This window comes from Lissotriton helveticus, chromosome 7, assembly GCF_964261635.1.
Source record: "Lissotriton helveticus chromosome 7, aLisHel1.1, whole genome shotgun sequence".
NCBI classification, from domain to species: Eukaryota; Metazoa; Chordata; class Amphibia; order Caudata; family Salamandridae; genus Lissotriton; species Lissotriton helveticus.
The window spans coordinates 1,725,161,629-1,725,177,414 of record NC_136068.1 but is presented as its reverse complement, the minus strand read 5'-3'; the positions used below and the strand labels follow the sequence as shown (position 1 = coordinate 1,725,177,414).

The following is a 15,786-nucleotide window of genomic DNA, read 5'->3' as shown; positions in this document are numbered from 1 at the left end:
ATTCTCATCCTTCAGTCTGCAGAAAAGTTAATCATACTTTGGTTCCAACAGGGCCTAACTTAAAAGAAAGTTTTACCTACACTTTATCACTTCATACTTTGGTGCTACAAGGCCACCAATAAGTAGAACCAGAGCACAAGAGGTTAGATCTGTCTAGAAAGAAGATGACTTTCCGTTCCCACAACCTGCCACTCGCTGGCTCCTGAAATAGAGAGCAAAGCGACCCTCCTTTGCCTTTCCAACTGATCCTTCTCTGGGCTGCCACTTCTCTCGTGTCGTCAGGACATTTGTTTTCACCCCTAAGCTTTTCTTTTAATAATAACTGTTATCGTGCATTGCTTTCATGACAGCAAATGAAGACTACAACTCCCAGAATGCATCGTGTTGTGGACCAAATGGTGCAAGGTGGCAAGCCTGGCCCACCCACAATCCCATTATCTGATCACCACGTGATTCCACATTTGGTTTCCACGTGCTCCCATGAGTGGATTCCCACACGGCCTCAGGAAGTGATCCCTGCCACTGATGGACTTACCCTCAGAGAGAAGATGAGTGCGGCTATCCCCAGAGGCAGGCAGCAGAAAACCATGCTCATTATGGAGTACCCCAGGTACGAAGGCACCTTCTCTGGAGGCAGGGGCGGCCTCGACAGCTCCAGGCCTCTCACCGCTGTTGGCCACTGACTGGGGTCTTCCAAGTAAGGAGGGTAGAGGAATCCAGGGTAGGGTGGAGGCAGGGGGTCCGCCCCATTTCCCTCTATCGGAGGAGGGGGGTTGGGGTACCCCCCTGGTTCAGTGTTGGTATGCCCCGCAGGATCCACAAACCAGGCAGAGCGCCAGAAGTCGCCCTCCACGTAGGGGGGCGGGGGGAGGCTGTGTTTGTCAGCTTCGTTTTCAAACGCCATGTTGTTCATGGTTGGGGGTCTCTTCGCTCTGCCCGTCTCTCGCTGTCTCCACTGAGTGCCAGTCAGCACTTCTGCTGAGCCGGTTATCAGACAGTGCCAGGCGTGATTGTTAATCAATAGCTGAGCATGAATAGGGAAGTGAGGTCACGTGACGTTCTCCCACAGTTTCCTTTTGCAGGCCTCGCGGCTCTGCACAAAGGTCCATTCCCAGGAGCAGTCAGTCAGCTTAGAGTGCCCTCACAGACTCCGCCACCCTGCCCTTTGACCCCGAGAAGGGTTCTACCAGACTCGATTAACGGAGCATGCCAGCTTCCGCCATCCTGCCCCATGTGTCCCAACCCAGGCTCTGCCCAACAAGCTATACAATGTATACCCGCTCCATTCCACGCCAGACTCTGCCAACCAAGCCATTGAAGTACCACGTCACACTATGCCACCCTACTCTAAGGATCACCAGTGGCCCTGCCATTGTACCCGGATCCAAAATTATGCCAGTCTACTCCTAGCGTGGCCTTCCAGACCTTGTCACTCGCCCCAATGACTGAGCTCCAAGGCACAGATAATTTGCTCCCAAAATCTTCCTATCAGGCTCTGCCCTAAATATTGCCTTCCTGGCCATGATAGAAGATTACACCCCATCCCCCGCCTTCTCTGTCACCTGTCCCAACATTTCCTCCCAGTTTTCTGCAATGCACTCTGCCAGGTGGTGGCGCTGCCAAACTTCCCCAGCGCTTTCCATGGTGCTGTCAGTGGTTTTCTTCTGAAGATGCCACTCTCACTGCCAAACTACCCGAGGCAATGTCTGTCTTCTCCGGTAAAGCATGGCAGACGCTGGTGGTGTTCTTGAATGGTGCCTGCCTGGCATGGTCTGGTTTTGCAAATGCTCGCATTAAGCCACGCCCCGTAATCTACTATGCCCCCTGCCAGGGACTGCCATGCCTCATCCGTGCCCACCCTTCACACTGCTGCGCTGCCCAGTGTCTTCTCCCAGGTACTTACATTCTTCACCAATTCCCAGGTGCTCTTCCCACGATGTAAAGTAAACTGCAGGAATACAAACACAAGGACCTTCGACCTTTGTTCTGCCAACATTTCAGCCGGTGCCTTCCCCTCCCCTCAAGGCTGCGTCGCTGGATTGGAGTGCATTTATGATGATTTATCATCGTGCATATGTTTGCTGGGCCAGACCTCAGGAATTGGCTAAAAACACACACACTCGAGAGTTTTTCTCCCCTACAACTGGGTGGAGTGGGGGGAGAAAGAGAGAGAGTGTGTGTGTGTGTATATTTAATAAACTGAGTGTGACTGAGCAGGGAGGTTGTGCTTTGCCTGGCGAGATGTCCTTTCCTGCGAATGTTACTGGAATACAATAAAAAAATGTATTGCATTGTATGGTAGCACTTCTGTGTAACACTTGACTCTCCTTCTAGGGGGTTCAAAGGAGCCACCGGGCACAGCAAGTTGAGGGCCAACTTTCTAAAGATGGCATACGGGAGAGAGAGGGACTAAGGGTAGGTGAATAGGAAGGAACAGGGGGAAACGCCATGGCAGGGCTGGATTGGGATTAAACATCGGCTCGGGCCCGATAAAAAAAAAGTGGGCCACATTTGCATATTGCCTTTCTGCAAAACACTGTTTCTGCAAAATTTTATTTAAAAAAAAGGGGGGGGGAGGTTTTAAAAAAAATGCACGATTTAGTTTACACTGTGAAACACACCTGAAAACAGTGGGCCACATTTGCATATTGCCTTTCTGCAAAACACTGTTTCTGCAAAATTTTATTTAAAAAAAAGGGGGGGGGAGGTTTTAAAAAAAATGCACGATTTAGTTTACACTGTGAAACACACCTGAAAACATGTGAGGCCACTTTTGGTCAGGCCCCCCATCCCGCTCAATATGCATATATTAATGAGCCAGCCTAGCAAGAGAAAGGGAGTGACACCTTTGTTGTTGAAAAAAAGGAGGTAATGGATGCCCATCTGCCTCCAGAAAGGCCATTCAGGCACCCACTGGGTCGCTGGCGACATCGAACAACGCAGAAACCGCCCGAATCAGCCCCCAGGCTGTGCAAAAAAGCAGCCCACAGCTGGAACTGGACACCGGCCCCTCGGGCATTGCCCAAGTGCCCACATTACCAATCCAACACTGGGCCCAGGCGAATATGTGATGTAACAACGCAATCAAAATGATCGCGGTATGTTATTGCAGTTTTTACAACGCAAGTCATTACAACGACTTGCTCTGTAGGGCGCTGGACTTAGGAACAATAAGATGTACTATTACAACACCAGTCTACGTACAGTAGGGAAGGTGCTGGAATAGTAAATCTTACTATTCATTAGGTTATAGCACCAACCAGCGCAAGTCGTTGTAACGACTTGCGTTGTAACGGCTGCATTGCAACTGCATCGCGGTGTGTTCACCGAAATGTAAAGGAGGTTTCCTGCCCAGGCTAGGTGGTCACGTCAATTTTCGCCCTCCGTGACGGAGTCGTCTAGGAAGTCTTGTCATCTGTAGTAGTAAAAGGTGCTGCAGCACACAACAAGCCCAACCGTACTCGGGGTCAGGAGTCTCCAACCGTTTCAATATCAAATCAAAAACATTTATATAGCGCACTACTCACCCGGAGGGTCTCAAGGCGCTTGGGAGGGGGGGTCCGCTACTGCTCGAACAGCCAGGTCTTGAGCTGCTTCCTGAAGGCGAGGTGGTCTTGGGTCAGGCGGAGGTGGGTCGGGAGGGAGTTCCAGGTCTTGGCGGCCAGGTAGGAGAAGGACCTTCCTCCTGTAGTGGCTCTTCGGATGCGGGGGACGGCGTCGAGGGCGAGGCTGGTCGATCGAAGCTGGCGGGTGGGGGTGTAGAAGTTGAGGCGGCTGTTGAGGTATCTTGGGCCTCGGTTGTGTAGGGCTTTGTGAGCGTGGGTGAGGAGGCGGAAGGTGATTCTCTTGTTGACCGGGAGCCAGTGCAGGTCTCTCAGGTGTCCGGAGATGTGGCTGTGTCGGGGGATGTCAAGGATGAGTCTTGCTGAGGCGTTCTGGATCCGCTGGAGTCTCTTCTGGAGCTTGGCGGTGGTTCCGGCGTAGAGGGCGTTGCCGTAGTCAAGTCGGCTGGTGACGAGGGCCTGGGTGACCGTCTTCCTGGTCTCGGTGGGGATCCACCGGAAGATCTTACGTAGCATGCGCAGGATATTGAAGCAAGAAGAGGAGACAGCGTTGACTTGTCTGGTCATGGAGAGGGAGGGGTCCAGGATGAAGCCCAGGTTGCGTGCGTGGTCTGTCGGTTTGGGTGCGCTGCCCAGGGCGGGGGGCCACCAGGAGTCGTCCAAGGCGGAGGGTGAGGAGCCCAGGATGAGCACTTCCGTCTTGTCTGAATTCAGTTTCAGGTGGCTGGTCGTCATCCACTCGGCTACGTCTGTCATCCCTTCGTGTAGATTGGCTCTGGCGGTGGCGGGGTCGTTGGTGAGGGAGAGGATCAGCTGAGTGTCGTCGGCGTAGGAGATGATGTTGAGGTTGTGTTGGCGTGCGATGGCCGCAAGGGGGCTCATGTAGACATTGAAGAGGGTGGGGCTGAGCGAGGAGCCCTGAGGGACGCCGCAGATGACTTTGGTGGCTTCTGATCTGAACGGGGGTAGGCGGACTCTCTGTGTCCTCCCGGCGAGGAAGGAGATGATCCAGTCCAGAGCCTTCTCCTGGATTCTGACGTTGCTGAGGCGCTGCACTAGGGTACGGTGGCAGACAGTGTCGAATGCCGCGGAGAGGTCGAGGAGGATGAGGGCCACTGTTTCTCCGTTGTCGAGCAGGGCTCGGATGTCATCGGTGGCTGCGATGAGGGCGGTCTTGGTGCTGTGGTTGGCCCGGAAGCCAGACTGCGAGAGGTCGAGGGATCCGTTCATCTCGAGGAAGGCGGCCAGCTGCTTGTTGACGGTCTTCTCGATGACTTTGGCAGGAAACGGGAGGAGCGAGATGGGGCGGTAGTTTTTGAGTTCGGTGGGGTCCGCTGATGCTTTCTTCAGTAGAGCGCTGAGTTCGGCGTGCTTCCAGCTCTCAGGGAAGGTTGCGGTGTCGAAGGAGGTGTTGATGATGTCCCGCAGGTGGGGTGCGATGACAGCGTTGGCCTTGTTGAAGACGTGGTGAGGGCAGGGGTCGGTTGGAGATCCGGAGTGGATGGTGTTCATCGTGCGGATGGTGTCTTCGGTGCATTCGGGGTCCAGGCGCGGGGTGTGGTGATGGGGGGCGTCGGTGCGGTCGTGGGGAGCGTTGGTTGCGTGCTGAAGCTGTTGTGAATGTCAGCGATCTTGTTGCGGAAGTAGGAGGCGAGCGAGTTGCAGAGGTCTTGCGATGGGGTGATGTCGTTGTTGCCGGCGTGTGGGTTGGAGAGCTCTTTAACGATGTTGAAGAGTTCTTTGCTGTTGTGTGCGTTGTTGTCCAGTCGTTCTTTGAATGCCGTTTTCTTGGTGGCGTGGATCATTTGGTGGTGTTTTCGGGTGGCGAGCTTGAGGGTGGTCATGTTGTCTGGTGTTGGGTCTCTGCGCCAGGCTCTCTCGAGGGCTCGGCAGTTCTTCTTGGAGCTCTTGAGTTCGTCGGTGAACCAAGGTGCTTTCTTACTGCCGGGTCTGCTAGGTGGGGTCCTCAGTGGGGCGAGGTCGTCTGTGCAGTTGCTGATCCATTTCGTGAGGTTGTCGGCGGCCTGGCTGGGGTCCGCTGAGCTGGTGGGGGGGTGCTGACTCAGGGATGCGGCGTGCTGGTCGGCTGTGATCTTGTTCCAGCTTCTGCGGGCGACTTGTTGCTGGTGGTGGTGGACCGTTGTTCTTCTGAAGCTGAAGTGGACGCAGCTGTGGTCCGTCCAGTGGAGTCCAGTGGCGTGGCTAAAGATGATGTCCTTGCTGGATGAGAAGACGGGGTCGAGTGTGTGTCCAGCGAGGTGGGTGGGGGTGGTCACCAGCTGCTTGAGACCGAGGGTGGCGAGGTTGTCCAGCAGGGTGGCGGTGTTGCGGTCGCTTTTGTTCTCCAGGTGGAAGTTGAGGTCCCCGAGGAGGATGTAGTCGGCGGAGGGGAGGGCGTGCGGGCTGATGAAGTCGGCGATGTCTTCGCTGAATTGGCTGCGTGGTCCCGGGGGTCTGTAGATGAGGGTGCCTCTGAGGGTGGTCTTGGGGTCGGTGTGGATCTGGAAGTGCAGATGTTTGGCGGTTGTCAGGGTGTCGTCGGTGTTGGTCGTGATGCGGATGGTGTTCCTGTGGATGATGGCGATGCCTCCTCCTGTCTGGTTGCCACGGTCCTTCCGGGTGATCTTGTATCCGTCCGGGATGGCGATGGCGATGTCGGGTGCTGAGGAGGCGTTCATCCAGGTTTCCATGAGGAATGCGACGTCTGGGGATGTGGTGTCGAGGAGGTTCCAGAGTTCGACAGCGTGTCTGTGGATGGAGCGAGTGTTGAGCAGGATGCACTTGAGGTGGTTGCTGCTGGTGCTCGGCTTGGCGGGTGCGGTGCAGGTCCGGATGCAGGAGAAGTTGCAGGAGTGGCAGCTGAAGGGTCCGTGGGTTCGTCTCGGGGTGGCTCGGTAGCATCCCGGGATCCGGCCGGTGTTGAGTGCATTGAGTTCGGTGGTGTTGTAGGTCCGGCGGGGGGGCTGGTGTCTGCGGGGGCCAGGGGTTCTGGGGCTGGGCGCGGTCCAGGCGCGGACGGGCGCAGACGGGCTTACCTTTGGCGCACCTTCGGTGCGCTTAGGGCGCGCCCGCTGCGCGTCAACGCTGCGCGTTTGCCACTCTGCCATAAGTGGTGTGTGGGGTGGCGGAGCGAGGGAGAAGCAGCTGGGAGGTGGGAGCGGGGCGGCGAATGGGAAGGGTCCCAGGTGGAAGGGGGCAGGGCCGCAGGGGAGCAGCGGCGGGGAGCGGGGAGGTGGCGGGAAACGCGGCGGGGGCACAGCAAGAGGGAAAACAGTGGGCAACAAGTAAACAGAGGACAATGGCTGGGCACAGAAGGGCAACAAGGGAACGACTAATGTAACAGGAGACAGAGGCTGGGCACGATACGGGCAACAGAGGAAACAACAGTCAGCGGGGAAACAAGCTGGAAACACAGGAGACAGTGGCTGGTCACGATACGGGCAGCAGGGGAGAAAACAAACAGTCAGCAGGTGGAAGCAGCGCTGCGCTACTGTGAATAGTGCGAGCAATTTCTGACCTATGAAAAACATCCTTAGCTACTGCCCGATTTGTAGGTTAGATAACCGAACAAACCAGCATTGGCAATGCCAATATGTCTTGCATTTGCAAGAGTTAGAGCTATTGGCATTGTAAATGACAATGTCTTCCCATGTGTTATGGAGTGGAGTGTATGTATGTAATGTTGAGTGGAATTATATGGGTCGGATTGAAATTTTTATGGAATCGTGTGGCATGGACGTGTGTGGTGTGGAGTGGATGTGTGCAGTGGAATCAATTGGCATGGCGTGCAGTGGAATTATGTGGATAGTAATTATGTGGAGTGGGATTGTGTGTCATGGAGCATCATTATTTGAAATTGTATTTTGTGCTGTGTAGTGGTATGTTGTGGAGATTAATTATGTTGTGTGCTGTTGAATTTTGTTTCATGATGTGGTATTCTGTGGTGTGGATTGGATGTATGTGGTGTGTGATGTAAATGTGTTGTTGAGTTGATGTGGTTTTCTGGCAAATTATGTGGTGTGGAATGGAAATGTGTGGAGTGAAATTGTGTTGTGTGGAACTGTGTGGCTTTGTGTTAAATTATGTTCTTTGGAATTATGTGGCATTGTCACATGGCTGATAGGGGCATTGTTGACATCACTAAGTTAGCATGAGGCCTGTAGCCATGATGCAGCTTTTGCACACATTACTACATGACTTTATTTTTGCAATAACTGTTTATGCCTTTCACATGAGAACCGTCTGCTGGGTTTGTACTCTGCTGGTTCCTGGAGTCTAGTCTGAACATTGTGAGCAAGGTCGATAAACAATGCCCCTTGTTATTATGTTCTGGTCAGGTCATAGCACCTAGACACAACATGCACATTGAGCTGCTTCTGGGTACTCGTACTTTGATATTACGGGGATGCATGTTTAGCAGGGACACAGAAGGAGAGGGATTTTTCCAGAGAGAAGAGCAACATGCACGCACAATGTAGAAATACCAACCATAGTCTAAGGTATGGGGTCTGCTGACAAAACTCAAAGATCTTCTATTATATAATAATACTTCTCTTTACCAAGAGTAGGGTGGTTATGTTTTATAGCCCTTTCTCCTCTGTCTTTATAAGATGACATCTCCCTTTATGATATCTAGCCTAGCTGCAATGCTAACTGTATTCGTTTTAGGCATTTTTCTGCTGGTTAGAGCATGATAGTTAATATATACATTTTAAACTATACTCGTGTTTCATTCAGTTCTTATTGTGGACAGGTACGAGAGTGTGAGCAAAAAGGTGTGTCTTGTTACAACGATTCCTGAGAGATCCGGGAGTGTTGTGTTCTGGGGTGTATAATCATTTGCTTCTTCATGCGTGTGTAGGAGAGCGAGTGAGACACTATAGCTAGTGGGTCCTGGGTTCATGGGAACTAAGGTGTGGGAAGGCTTAGTCCCTATATACCAAAGTCCCATATTCCTGCGGATAGTTCTGTGTATGTGCAGAATCCCTGCCACAGCATGATGTGGACTGTTGATATATGGAAGTTGCCAGTGTCCTAGAACGGAATGGATGGTGCAGAATGTCGTAGACTGTATTTGTTGGAGTAGAGTGTCGTAGAGTGGAGTAGGGGGAGTAGAGTGTTGTATAGTTGAGTAGAGGGGAGCAGAGTTCAGTGGCAGAGGGTGTCATAGAGTGCAGTGTCGGGGAGTGGTGTGGAGTGGGATGGAGTGGGTTGAAGTGGATTGAGGTAGTTGGTGGATTGGACTGGGGTGCATTGGCTTTGGGTAGAGTGGGTTGAATTGGAGTGGGTGGACTGGATGGGGTGGATTGGAGTGGAGTGGATTGAAAAGGAGTGAGGTGGATTAGAGTTAGGTGGATTGGAGTTGGGTGTATTAGATTGGTTTGGGGGGATGTATTGGATTAGGGTGGGTGGATTTGAGTGGGGTGGATTGTTTTGGATTGAAGTGGGTCATATTGGAGTGGGACAGATTGGAGTGGGGCAGATTAGAGTGGGACAGATTGGAGTGGGGCAGATTGGAATGTGTATTGAGTATATTTGGAAGCTTTGAAAGAACAATGCTAAATAAGAAGGTGGTTTTACATGAAACATAGGAGGGGTGACCGAATGAATGTTATTCTTTGGAGAAACAAAGGGTTTCTTGCAAGTTACTGGTAATTGGGTCTGTGATGTAAGCCGAAGGGTTATCAATTTATGTGAACATGATATGAAGGAGCTGTCTATCAGCTCCTGGGTGCTTCTCTGCTTGTATGAGGTGTGGGAGTGTACCCAATAAATCATTAATCGAACTTCTAAAATTTCAGAGTATCTTGAAGAACCTCTTCTTTCTGCCACAATTGCTGTAAGTCCGATTTATACCAATGTGCTGCACCTTGCAAAGAACACTAATAACTTAAAATGTGATATATTTTGGTTGTGCACATTGTTGCCTCCCTGCAGAGCATGGGATGTATTATGTATGAGCAACAATTACATCATTGTATGGAAATCTCCAGTTTTGGGAAGCTGACTTGGTCTTGTTCCTTGATATCACGTATCAGTGTGTCCATCTATACTAATATAATAAAGAGAGAGCCCAAACATTTGAGGCGGGTAATCTCAGGAACCACAGCACCAATAACAACACCCAATACAGTGTTGGAAAGGTCAGTTGCAGCAGAAGGACATAGGCTATGCAGACCCCCACCATATACATTTAAAAGGTAAAAGAACTGTGCCAGCAAAGTAGTCCCGTGTGGGTGTGTCTGCCTTGTGCTGTGGGCGTGTGCTAGGGGCGTGACAAACGCTGGGGGCGTGTGGTACTTTCCGCCCTTCATGCCATGTCTCATATCGTGTGCTGTGGGCGTGTGCTGGGGGCATGGGCGTGTGCGGGGCGCGGGATTACGGAAAAAAAAGCGAGCGTTGTGCCCAATATTTCATTGTTTTTTCTTCCCAGGTTCTGTACATTCCAGCTCCAGGTGTCCACCCTGCTCCCTTTAAATACCCCTGCACCCCATAATCATAACCCACCCTTACTCCTTAAAATACCCCAACACCCTTAAACACTAACCCATCTTAAACCTATAAATATACCCTGTATCCCAAAACCCAAACCTATCCCTAAACCCTAAAAATACCCCTGTACTCCAAAAACCAAACCTAGCCCTGAACCCTATAAATACCCCTGTACTTCAAACCCCAAACCTACCCCTGAACCTTAAAAATACTCCTGTGTCCCCAAAACCCAAACCTAACCCTGAACCCTAAAAATACTCCTGTACCCCAAAACCCAAAACATACCCCTGAACCCTAAAATACCCCTGTACCCCAAAACCCAAACCTAGCCCTGAACCCTTAAAATACCCCTGTACCCCAAAACCCAAACCTACCCCTGAACCCTAAAAATACCCCTGTACCCAAAACCCAAACCTAGCCTTGAACCATAAAAATAACCCTGTACCCCAAAACCCAAACCTACCCCTGAACCCTAAAATACCCCTGTACCCCAAAACCCAAACCTAGCCCTGAACCCTAAAAATACCCCTGTACCCCAAAACCCAAACCTTGCCCTGAACCCTTAAAATACCCCTGTATCCCAAAACCCAAACCTTCCCCGTAACCCTAAAAATACCCCTATACCCCAAAACCCAAACCTAGCCCTGAACCCTAAAAATACTTCTGTACCCCAAAACACATACCTATCCCTAAACCCTAAAACTACCCCTGTACCCCATAACCCAAAACAATATCTGAACCCTTAAAATGCCCTAACACCCCAAAACATATACCTCAGTACCCCAAAACATATACCCCTATACCATACTTACCTTATCCAAACATTAAAAAAAACATGCTTTTACCATTCATGCATTTACAAAGAATTTCATTGTAAATGTATGCGTGGTAAAAGCATATAAAATGTAAAGCCTTGCGTTATAATGGCATTGTGGAGTCATGGTACTTTCGAAATGAAAGTATGCGGAGTGATGGTATGAGGAAAGAAAGTTGCGGAATAATGGGTGTTTACCCTCCCCCGGTAAGTACATTGGTGGCACGGCGGCCCACATCTCCAGCAACATACTCATATTTTTTCACCACCGATTTGAAAAATGCACAGGTCTCTCTCATTGATGGCCAGCACCGACATACACTTTTAGACACACCTCCCGCCACAAGTTCTAGAATTGCGAACTTTAGAGTTGGGGAGCTACGTTCGAATCTCGGCATCAGCTCAACATCCTGTGATTCCAGGCAAATCGCTTTGTCTCCCCGTGCCTACCACAAATGAATGTGTTCTTCTGTAATGTAAATTGTCCTCATGCCATGTTGTCGAGTTTGCGCTATATAATATGGCAAGGAAAAATAAAGTAGGGAAACTCTAGTTCACACACTACTGAACGCGCACTCTTAAGTGCATCAGCAGTGCACTGTGAATCGGAGCGTTTCACAGGCCTGTCACAGATAAGAAATGCTATCAAAACGAAATCCTACAAAACAATATACTACTGGCCGGCAGCAATTCATACCCGGACAACGTCGGGACGGGCTGCTAGTCAATTATAAAAGTAAGACCACATGGAGCTGAGCAGATACGATGACACATAGGAAGGTTGTAAATATTTTAGCGTAAAAAATAACAGTAGGTTTTTTAGTAGAAAAACATTGGCCCATGCATAAGAAGCCTTTTTTTAGGGGGCTGTGATATCTTCTTGGCTTGTCATACATATGGCACAATAGTTTCTTGATATTTTGTGATAATGCACCATTAGCCAGACCCATGCAAAATACATAACAAGCACACACAGACACTTCCTCAAGCACACATGCACGTGCACAAACAGACACACTCAAGCACACGTGCAGACAGACACACACTCAAGAACACACACTCAAGCACATGCACACACAGACACACACAAACGCACACAGACATACCCGAGAAATTGCAGACACAGACACACTTAAGCACACAAGCACACATACGCACACAAGCACAAACATACACACACACAGACGCGCTCGAGTACACCAAGACATACCCACACAGACACAACCCAAGTACACACGCACACACAGACATACAGTTGAAGTTTACAACTCTGTAGAGTTTATTGTATACACCTCAGAAGGAAGAAAAGCGGAGCTGGGCAAAAGTTTTCTCATTACGAGTATTAGCCCACAGAGATTATCACATCTATATGTGGCGGACAATAGTATCCACTGGTACTGGCATCTCAGTGCTGCAGAGACACAGCAGCTCTCAGATCCCAATACGTGTAAACACACCAGTTGCTAAGGGTGTTTTCTGTAGTAATGAATAATCCAGATCAAGGGTTTGAATGATGACAGAGTTAATGGACCTCTCTGAAGCAGCAGTTTAGACTCTTTTCCAGTGCCTGCCTGAGGTTGTGCTTTGAGGAGGTGTAGGGTGTGGGATAAAGTAAAGTCACAAACAAGCAGGTGGCAGGCAGCAGCACAGAGCAGCCAGACCTTGGTTACAGAAAGGGGTGACATTAATTCCAGACGGGGTAATAAAGGTGCTGTAAACAGAGTCCTGTAGAATCCCACTGAAACTTATTTTTGAAGGAGGCAAGTCACACTATAGCTAGACTTCATAAAAAAAATCTTAGCAATCTGAGCGGCTTTGATTTTTGTATTTATTTATTTGGTAATTCCAAAACCACGTAGCAGTATTTGTGAACATAGGTCCTCTACTGTGCCCTTTGTTTCTTTGTATGTCACTCATTTGCCAAACAGGTGTAGGAGCTGGCTCCTTATACTGGCAGGCGGCACATGGTGTGTGTACAGTACAAAAGACAACATCAGCGCTCCCAAACCAGCGGCTCCTTCTGCAGCCCGGTTTATTCCGTAATCGTTGTTTTTGTTTAGTGCCTACAAATGTTTTTTTTTTTTATTGAGCAGAGCAGAGGTCAGTGCAAGAAATACAAAAAAGTACCTATTTAACGAACATACTTCAGCAGGGATTATTATACACATCATCAGAATAAAATCAGAATAAAATCAAGCGCAAGAGAAGAAACACAGCTAAAACCAAAGAACCAAGAACATTCAATTTCAGTTACACTTAAACAGTTTAGCAGCTTCAATAATTGACACACGGCTAGTGCAAAAAACTGAATACTCTCCTCCAATTGAGCCTTTAACTTAAAGTGCTAAAGTGCTCAAGTGCTAAAGTGCATAAGTGCTAAAAAAAATTTTTTTAAAGTGCAATCGTGGCGTATCATTTTTATTAAAGTGCTATTTTTTTTTTCCCGGTATATAGTATTCGTTTCAATACCTCAGACCCTGTGTGTTCTTAGTATATTCTCGTGTGAAATGCTATGAGGTGGTGGTAGATGCATGAATAGCAAAATATTTCCAAATATTCATAAATTTTCTCGTTGACCCTACTCTTTTAGCATACGCCTCTTCAAATCTTTTCGTCCGTCGCATTTTATTTACCCATTTAAAATAAGATGGTACCTCCTCTGACCTCCAGTTTTGAAGGATTAGAGAACGGGCGACTAAAGTGCAGATTGCAGTGAAAGTTACTTCTGCACTAAGCAAATCCTTTCTCTTTGTTGAAATGCCAAACAAGGCTATTTCGGCTTCGGGTTCAATTACTTTGTTTATGGCCCTGCTGATTGAAGAAAAGATCTTACACCAAAAATCGAACAGCTTTGGGCATGTGTAAAAAATGTGCAACCAATCACCCCCCTCATGAAGCTGACATTTAAAGCATTTGTTTTCTACTCCCAAAAAGCGTTTGCCTAATGCTTTAGGAGTGAGGTATGCCAGCCAACAGGATAGGAATGACATTCTTTTAAAATTGGCCGCTCTGAGAGACTTACGACCCACTTATGAGATCCGCTCCCACTCCTGCCACGAGAAGGAACAGTTGGTTTCCAGGGATATTTTGGCCAGGATTCCGTCGAATAAAGGAGAAGCTTCCCCCTTCCTATGGAATTTATACAAATTCCCTAATCCTGTTAATTTTATTTTGTATAGGGCAATAGCCAGTGGCATTTCCCCTGCCGGCACATGTTATGTTATGTTATGTTAAACTTTTATTTATATAGCGCACGGCTACTCAACAAGAGTGTCCCGGCGCTATATGAGGGCAAGTCAGCAGTTAAAAAACATAACAGTGAACAGTGAGGAAAACATAAAATTATATTTATGTATAAAATTTATGATTTATAAAAATACCAAAAACTCAGTTTTTAGTTTATTTTCTTATCGGACCTGGCCAGAACCTCCTGCCAAGTAATGAGCCTCCCTGAAACAAAGAAGGACCCCAAATCCCCAAAGCCTGTCTCCATCCATTTTTGAATTTTACTTGAGTGGATTTGAAGACCGAGGCTCTTGCACTCCTCTATTCTCAAATAGCGCAAACCACCCCCCACTTCCTGATTAAGAGAGGACTGTAAATTGCTATTTCCCGTCGGATATCCAGATCGAATTAATAAAATTGTATATTTTGTTTATTGGTACGTTTTATTTCTTCCTCTCCATATGCTAAATTTGAACTATTGAAACATGAAAGTCATGTATTTATCGAATGTGGTTTACTCAACATTTGCAATTGCTTATATAAAGCTTAATAACGGATTTGGCATTTTCGGATGCTTTGGGTTGGCCGATTCACAGCATTATGTAAAATCACCTGAAATTTTGGAATTAATGTTTGAAAGCGCTAATAACATTGAATGTGTATTAATTACTGTTTGTTTTGCACTTTCCAATATGGCGCTCATGTGAATGTACACTGAGTAGTCCTACCTCACTTTCTCTCATGAAATCGCACACTGCACTTTAAAATGGCTCCTGTGCAACACTCGTGTTGACACATTGATGAAGGGCTTGCCCCGAAACGCGTCTGTGAGGAGCGCTTGTAATAAAGGAAGCAACTGACGAATAAACACCTCACGAGTGCTGCGTCTTCTTTCCCGGCTGGGGGAGGAGGCCTGAAGCAGTTTTGATACACGGCGTACCAACCGTGTTTGCGGCACCCACCCTAGTGCCCCGTCACTTTGGTACAGAGGAGCGTGAATATATATATATATATATATATATATATATATATATATATATATATATATATATATTTCCTCTCAAATGTACCCGTCGCAGAGGTAACTCTGAATGTCGGTGCCAGCGTTAAAGACCGGGACGTGTCTTTTAATTCAATAGCAGATCAAAGAATCACGCGGCACTCTTCTTGGCAGTTGCAATATTTAATCACAGGTTCACAGCAAAACTCCTATGCGTTTCGAACAAACGTTCTTGGTCACGGCAGTGTTTTACGTTAGTCCTTTCTTTCTTTCTCTTTTTATACTCTTACATTTACACCAATAGGGTGATGCATTTTGGGACATGCAGTTTTTTTGCAGTTTGAAACATATTTACATATATTTACATTTATCTTACACGGTGTGTTTTGTGGGGATGCATATGAACCAGTTATTCACTTATTTTCACTTTTGTTCCTTAAGTAGGAGAATTGCTACCAAAAGTTTCACGGAGTCCCCGCGAATACAATCATATATACAGTGACCTGCATTATGGATTTGTGAATCTGCTGTTTTCAAATGTCTCTCCATTCCTAGGGCTGAGTGCCCTTTGCCCCACAATTTTCACACACCTTTATTTTTCATACTTAGTCCCATTCTGTTAGTGCCTTAAGTCATACCGGGGATTCATGCAGTAATAGAACAATACAATGTCATTAAAGTTCTTTCACCAT

The 15,786-nt window shown here is 48.2% G+C and overlaps 1 long non-coding RNA gene across 1 annotated transcript in view; it reads right to left on the bottom strand.

Moving 5' to 3' along the window:
- The window catches only part of LOC144770704 (uncharacterized), a 49,123-nt gene extending 47,575 nt beyond the window's left edge, over nt 1-1,548 (bottom strand). The window contains exon 1 of the long non-coding RNA XR_013598990.1: nt 536-1,548. This is a non-coding gene — a long non-coding RNA (uncharacterized LOC144770704). The remainder of the gene's footprint in view (nt 1-535) is intronic.
- Between the last annotated feature and the right edge of the window lie 14,238 nt (nt 1,549-15,786).